Here is a 7,700-nt window from a genome sequence, read left to right on the forward strand (position 1 = left end):
AAAGTTGCGCAAATAAATTTACAATTTTTTTTGCTGTTTACAATATACAATGGTTTGAATTGGTATCACTTTGTTAATTTCTATATAGATTCTTAACATTTTGACAATTGTTTCAGATATGACTACAATAAAGTTAACAATACACAAACATACAATTTGCGAATTATTAGAATTGACAAACTATATCGATTCATATAAAAATGTATTAATAACATAAGAATCAGAAGGTCAGTTAGTCAATGAGAGAGCGAACCAGATCTCGATTCATAGTAAGAACGTAGTTTCTGATTATTTTTTTCAACATTTGACAAGAATTTATATTCATTATATTATATCAATAACCAACTCATTGTTATGTATATTGAGGGTGTTGAAATTTGGTAAATGATTTCTGTAAGCTGTAAAAGTCAGAAATTCAGTTTTTTCAAAGTTTATTGTTGATAATTGATGATTAAACCAGTCAATTATCTTCGGCATATCAGACTCTACCTTTTCTTTCAAGTCATTCCAATTTTCATCCTCATACATTATCACAGTAGTGGCCCAAGGACAGTAACTTGTGACACACACACACACACATATATATATATATATATATATATATATATATATATATATATATATATCAGTGAAATGGGTCTATAATTGTCAATCACACATTTATTTCTTTTTTTATAAAGTGGTTTGATAACGGCTACTTTGAGTATGGAGGAACATACACCAGTTTTAATTATATTGAATTTCTCTCTCTTTGAATTTCCTTAAGACATTCTACGATTTAAATTTATCAGTTCCCGATGATTTCTTTGGTTTTAATGAATTTATAATCTGACATATTTCTTCCTTCTCTACAGGTGAAAGAAATATTGAATGTGACAGAGACTTTCTAGGTACTGCAGGGTCCGTACTCGGTTTTTGAATTAATGAGGCCAGTTTTTTCCCACTTCCGCATAGGGCTTATTGAAGGCATTTGCAATTTTTAGGTCATCGGTCAATACCTCATTGTCTGTGATAATTTTTTGATGGTTGATTTTTGTTTCTTACATTCTGTACTATTTATTGTGTTCCAAAGGTGTTTCGTGCTTTCTTTGTTTTTTCAATCTGTGATTTATAATAACAGAATAAACCAAAAAAATATCCTCATTTTACATATAAAAGATAGTGAGTAAACAAAATATAAAGGCTGAGTACATTACACTATATAGTAATCAATATTAACAAAAAATTTAAAAAAAAAAACAGTATATGAAGGACTGATAACTAATTATAAATAAAAATAGATTTCACATACTTTTTAAATCTAAGGAAAGGTAACCTCAATATTTCAATATCATTGCAATGAGTATTGAAGGATCTGACATATTTGTCGTTGAAAAGTTCAGCATTGCCATTCAACCATGTTTCTGTGAGACATATCATGTCATAGTTACTGGACAAAATATTCAAATAGAATTCATTTGTCTTGCACCGAAGTCCTCTACAAATTTGATAATAAATATTCAGTGTATAAGCCATTTTTGCTACAAAATAAGTTAATGATGTTACGAGTAGATTTGATTTATACTTTCTGAAGCATGTCATGATTTTTAATGTGCAGAATAGGTGAATATTTGGATTTTCTCACGAAAATGCTTCCATTTTTTATCCAGACAAACTTATAACTTTTTGCTTGGCAATTTGCCAAGTTTCTTTATGCAAAATTTTGTTCATCAGTGTAAGATGTTCATTGATATAAATTTTATCAGGAATGCCAACCACTTCCAAGGCTAAATTATTTGATCCAGCATCCATTTTCTTAGCTTTTACTGATGTTTGTAAAGCATCGCGGTACTTGCGACTACAAAAAGTAACGATTATATTTTTTGGTTTGCCTCTAGGAGAAAATTTTCTGTTAGTTGGAACACGATGAATACAATCAATCATATTCTCATTAATCGAAAATTTGACGTGATCCCCAATTTTATTCAAAATTTGAACTAAGTTCTCTTTCCGGAATTCCATGTATTTCAAGATTCTTGATTCGACTTGCTTGATCGAGCTCATTGAATTTAACGGTTAATGAATCAACTTTTTCTTTTAGTTGAACGTTTTCGACAATTTTCATGTGCTCTCTCATTTTAGACATTCCAGTTTGAAAATCCGTTATCTTTTTTCAGCTACCAAAGGCAACAGACTCCCTAGGCAATCGCATCTCTTCTCTCATTTGCTGAAGTATATCGAATATTTCGTTTGAGGTAACCTGAGTGCTTCGCGGCACACCTCGAGAGAGAAGCGACTGTCGTTGGATGGAGTTTACACCAAAGTTCTGTGAGGCACGGGATTAAGGATGCTCCTGCTCGCGCCTGCAATCGGCGCAATTCCACGATGCGCCTTCGAACCTCAACGCATCCAACTGATTCGTCGTAAAACCGAGGCATTGACCATGATAGTACTCCTCACAAAAACTGCTACATTGAAGCAAAGACTACAGAATACTATAAGACGTGTCACTCGCTCATTTTTCGACATCTGAGAAATCTCGCCGCCCGCTAGCGACAGCGGGTAATTACCAGCCGAGGTAGTACAGTGTGTCGCTTGAAGTTACCAATTCTCGTCGGCACACGAGATATAAAGGTTGTCCGTATTGTTTGGTATTGTCAAAGACTACAGAGTCGGTAAACTTTGGTATTGTGATAGTGTTGTGTTCGTTCGGAGTTCGAAATATTTATTTTGTGAAAATGTCGACGTATTGCTCAGTGGATGGTTGTCTGAGTACGGTGGGAAGCCCAGGTATTTCGTTTTTCCGCTGCCCAAAGTACAGTGAAAGGTATGCATTCAATATATTCACCATTAATTTTTATTTTACCTATCTATACCTTTTATGGTTTTGTTGTATAAAATTATTCATAACGAAATATACCGCCGGCATTTGCCAATCCAAACTCATTTCAATCTTTTTTCAAAATGTTCAGTTTATCGATTGATATACTTGAATTTTTTTTTAGGTGTCAACGTTGGAAAAATGTATTAGGCTTCATTGGGAATCATAGATATGCTGCTCTTACCCCAGAGCAGAGTCACAATAGAATTAAAATTTGCAGCTTACATTTTAGAGCCGATGATATTGTGAATTCTCGTATTCATAGCTATGATGTTCCTTCATTGCGTCTGCTTCAAGATGGTTCTCAGAAAGGTTGGTTCAGTGAAGTTTATAGATTCAAATGATGAAAAAATCTTATTCCACTTTTTAACATATGAAATTTACAATATCAATTTTGTTGTTTAAACCTTCCAGATGATGATGCCATTGCCGGTACTAGCAAGGATTTTATTTACATTGATGCTCAGGTTCAAACGGATCAATTAGGATCACGAGGTGAAATATCTTTTCGTTATATTATATACTTACCTGATCTATTTTTATATGCTTCGGAAAAAAAAAACGATGACAAGAAAACAATTATTGAAAGTACGTACATCTTTCTTTTAGATGAATGCAGCCAAACATCTGCTAAACTCTCTTCGGGAACTCCAAGAAAAGTGGCATTACGAAAAAAAATTGTATCACTAGAGAAAACAGTAGCTTCAACATCAAAAAGAGCACTGGACGAAACCGGACTTACTCTGGATGATGTTTTCAACTTTCTGGATCGAAAATATCCTGAGCAATATTGTAAGCTCTTGAAAGCACAGCTTTCTTTGATAAATAAAGCACCAAAAGGGTCCAGGTATAGTGACGAATTCAAACAGTTTGCATTGACTCTTTATTTTCTTGGTCCGAAAGCATACAAAAAATTTTCAACAATTTGTAGATTACCGTCAAAAAGTACACTTCATCGTTTCACGAAAAATTGGATTGTTGAACCAGGCTTCAACGATTTTATTTTTCGTGTTATTGAATTCAGGATTGGACTCATGAAGGAGAAAGAAAGATATTGTATTTTATGCCTAGACGAAATATCTTTGAAATCTCATCTTTATTATGATATTTCCAGAGACAAAATAGTAGGTTTCCAAACAAGTTTGAATGGGACCTCTACTGACATAGCAAGTAGTGCTCTAACAGTAATGGTCAGAGGTTTGGCAAGCAATTGGAAAATACCACTTGCATACTTTTTCTATAAAACATCAGCAACTTCTGATGATTTGAAAGATATTTTGTTCAAAACGGTACGAAGATGCAAAAGTATAGGCCTAAATGTCATGGGGGTGGTTTCCGATCAGGGTTCAAATTTTCAGAAGTTGGTGAAAACTTTGAATGTTACAGACGAAAATCCCATATTTCTGATAGACGATCATAAACTTGTATATTTGTTTGATATCCCGCACTTGCTGAAGTCGACACGAAACAATTTGTTTTCCTATCAGTTTTTACTTCAGGGTGGAGAAACAAGAAAACATTACATAGAAACAATGTATAATTATGATAGAACTAAACAATATAAATTGGCTCTTAAACTTAATAATGACCACATTTATCGAAATAATTTTCAAAAAATGAAAGTCACGTTGGCTTCCCAAGTTCCCATCAAGAGATATTGTTGACCATGTAATAGAGATGGAAAACATATTCATTGAAAATTTTGATAAAATCGGCAGTGAGAAGGGAATTGGACAGTATTTGAAAACAAAATATTCGAAAATTCTTTTCTCACATCCATGTCAAAAATTCCTCTTCGATTATTATATATCTTTATATACAAGAGTTCGGATATACTTTACTTTAAAATTCATGAACCAGGACATGAAGATTGTTAGGAAACATAAATCATGCAATGTAAAATTGAATATTTTAAATCATTTATAAACATATAACATTATATAATTGTATTATTTTTGTTAATAAAACATGTTTTTCTGAATGTATGTTTATCATTTCATCAGTAAATCACTCTGATCTGTTTCTTAGATCATTTATTCATGAGTTTATCTATCATGTTTCTAGAAGTTGATCGACAAACAACTACTTTCGTATCTTTGTTTATCTGTCTGATACAACCGAGCAAGCGAAGTTTCAACTTCGGAACGTCCCCTGTAGATATCGCGAATAGGAACTGCCCTCGTATAACTGTCATGCGGCCGGCGGCTTCCAGACATCGTCTGTCGGCGATATGATTTATGGAAATCGCAAAAAATGCAATCCTGAGCCGTACCGACAAACGAATTCCTTGGAGTGAACCAACTTATAGTATTCGATAAACTTTGATTGAAGGCCTGGTTTTTTGCGGTTAACCGGCCCAGCACAGATTTTTCACTTGTTGGACATTTTTATATCTTCGCTTTTAAAAAATAAAGGCAAACCAGCAAAACACTGTTTGTATATCGGTTTTTACGTCAACACTTCATAATTATTGTTAATATAAATTGGTATTTTGTAACAAAATGACATGAAATACTTACATCAGGACGCTCATATCTTGAATCACATTAGTTTTTGATAAATGATGCGAAAGAACAAACATCGCTACATAAACATTAAATTTACGGTAGATTGAGATGAACTAGAAGTATGCCCTTTCTTCACCTAAGTATATGAAGTTCTTCACCACTTTTTTCAAATTGTGGGATATGAATACACTCAAGAAGATTCATGTATAATCTTTTCCTGAATCAACCTCAAACTGTTGTGGATGGCGCTGAACATGAACTGTTGTAATTTTCAAAAATTATCACTGGCGTTTTCATTTTTATAAATGAATTTTTTCAATCCTATTTCCTGTTCATTTTTTTTTTCAAACTATACGAAATCCAATACGGTCTTTTTGTGCATAGCCTGTAGATGAACATGAAGAACACCGACGCGTTTCCTTATCGGTTCGATAATATTTGATTCTGTATGAATAGGTAATAGACATATTTTATACAGAGATCATCAATTTCTCAATGTTTGTAATCAATGTGTGGTGAAGCTACGGTGTCTAGAATAAAAAAGCGAGTGTGCTTTAGACCACACGACTGAAGTGAAACGGTACGAAACTTAGGAGGGTGATTCTTTAGGTTGTTTAAAAAAAAATTCAATGAACATATGTCCGGAGTTGCTTCGTTTCTGAAATACAGGACGTCGAAGTTAAAAAAAAAAGGTATTTATAAAATATCATGAATATCCTTACACCGATTTGGTTGAAATTTGCTTATTTGAATTAATCAGGCGCCTATTTAGCCCGAACTAAATTGAAATTATTATGAAGAAAAAAAAAACATCACTGACTTTTTATGTACCTAGTATTTTATTTTTTTAGATTAAGCGACTGAAAATAAAACATTTTCGTTGCTTGTGTTTTCATATCAAGCTTCGTTTTCGAGAAGAAAAACCACTTTCAAAAACTATCCATGGACAATAAAATAAAAACCAAAAGCGAATCATTAACAATTTCGGCCTTGAAGTGAATGAGCAAAATTTCTACTTTCTGGTAAAATACACGACTGCGATCGATGTGTCGTTGATTGTCTGACACATTCAAAAACACCTTATGACAATTGTCAATTATTTGATTCCTCAAGTCATTCACATCTAGTATAAGAGTTTTATAAACAAGAACCTTCAGATAACCCCATAAATAAAAATCTAGAGGATTCATATCAGGAATGCAAGCTAGCCAATTTTGAGGTGCTGCACGTCCAATCCAGCGATTGGGGTAGGTGATAAAATGAAAAAAAAATAAATTTATTTCCCTAAGAGACTGACAACAATCAGTATAGGACTCGTCTTTTGTTATAATGAAGAAATGTAAATCTAAAAGTATTCATTAAGTGAGAACAGACGGTCATCTAACAGAAAGTCCATCAATTTCTTTTTGAAAATATTTATATAATCAGTCACTAACGTATATTGGAAGAGAATTAAATAATCTCAGAACTAAACAGCTTGACGCAAAAGACGTTAATTTTGTTTTTGCAAATGCTATAATATAGTAAATTGATGGATGTAGCCGTTATTACGTGGTAAGAAATCATAATAGAGAAAAGAGAAATGGAACTTTCTATGTTTTTTACCACATTTATTTGTAACTAACGTTAATGCAGTTTCGTCCTATATGGACATTTTCAAACTTATTAGTAGAATAGCTAAGAGATTATGGGGCAAATGGCAACACCGCCTTATGGGAAATACCATGTAAATTTGGAGTAAAAAGCCAAGCTCCGTTTTGCAAATTTTCGTCCCAACATGGGAATCTCCATAAGACAGTGTTGCCAGATTTCTCCAAATCCACAAGATTTCATACACCATTCAGATGTCGCACGACCGCTCGATCCAATATTATCTAGCATTGAAGAGGAAATTCAGTCAGTTCCACCCTCGTGTGGGTTGAATAATTTTCCATACTACCTGTTCAATATTAAAAAGTAGGATCTGTGTGTGTGAACGGCCGGGAGCCGTGATGTTGTGATCGATTTAAAACAGGTGTTGAAGTAGTGTGAAGTGAGAAGAATAAATAATGTGCATTTGATTAACAATATTGTGAAATCTCGTGAAGTTATAACCTGAAAATTATCAACTTGAGTTGAGTCAAGGTAAGGTTAAGACGAATTGTAATTTAAGACATAGGTGTTAGAGTAGTATAAACTGAAGAGAGTAAATAACATGCATTCGTATAGGTAATATTGTCGAATCTCGTGAAGTATCAATCTGAAAATGATCAACTTGAGCTGTGCCAAGGTATGGTTAGGGCGAATTGGATAAATATAACATTCGACAGTAACTCTCCCTATTATAGCAAAAT

General features: G+C 33.3%; 1 long non-coding RNA gene across 1 annotated transcript; it reads left to right on the forward strand.

The window, feature by feature from the left end:
• The first annotated feature begins 1,971 nt into the window (after positions 1 to 1,971).
• LOC141481434 (uncharacterized) lies at positions 1,972 to 4,841 on the forward strand. The gene is made up of 2 exons (XR_012464977.1): positions 1,972 to 3,355; positions 3,470 to 4,841. It is a non-coding gene; the product is annotated as an uncharacterized lncRNA (long non-coding RNA).
• Positions 4,842 to 7,700: the final 2,859 nt, after the last annotated feature.

The sequence above is a fragment of the Leptinotarsa decemlineata genome, unplaced genomic scaffold (genome assembly GCF_025532065.1).
Source record: "Leptinotarsa decemlineata unplaced genomic scaffold, Ldec_3_MD MMD2_tig00000199_RagTag_RagTag, whole genome shotgun sequence".
Taxonomy (NCBI): Eukaryota; Metazoa; Arthropoda; class Insecta; order Coleoptera; family Chrysomelidae; genus Leptinotarsa; species Leptinotarsa decemlineata.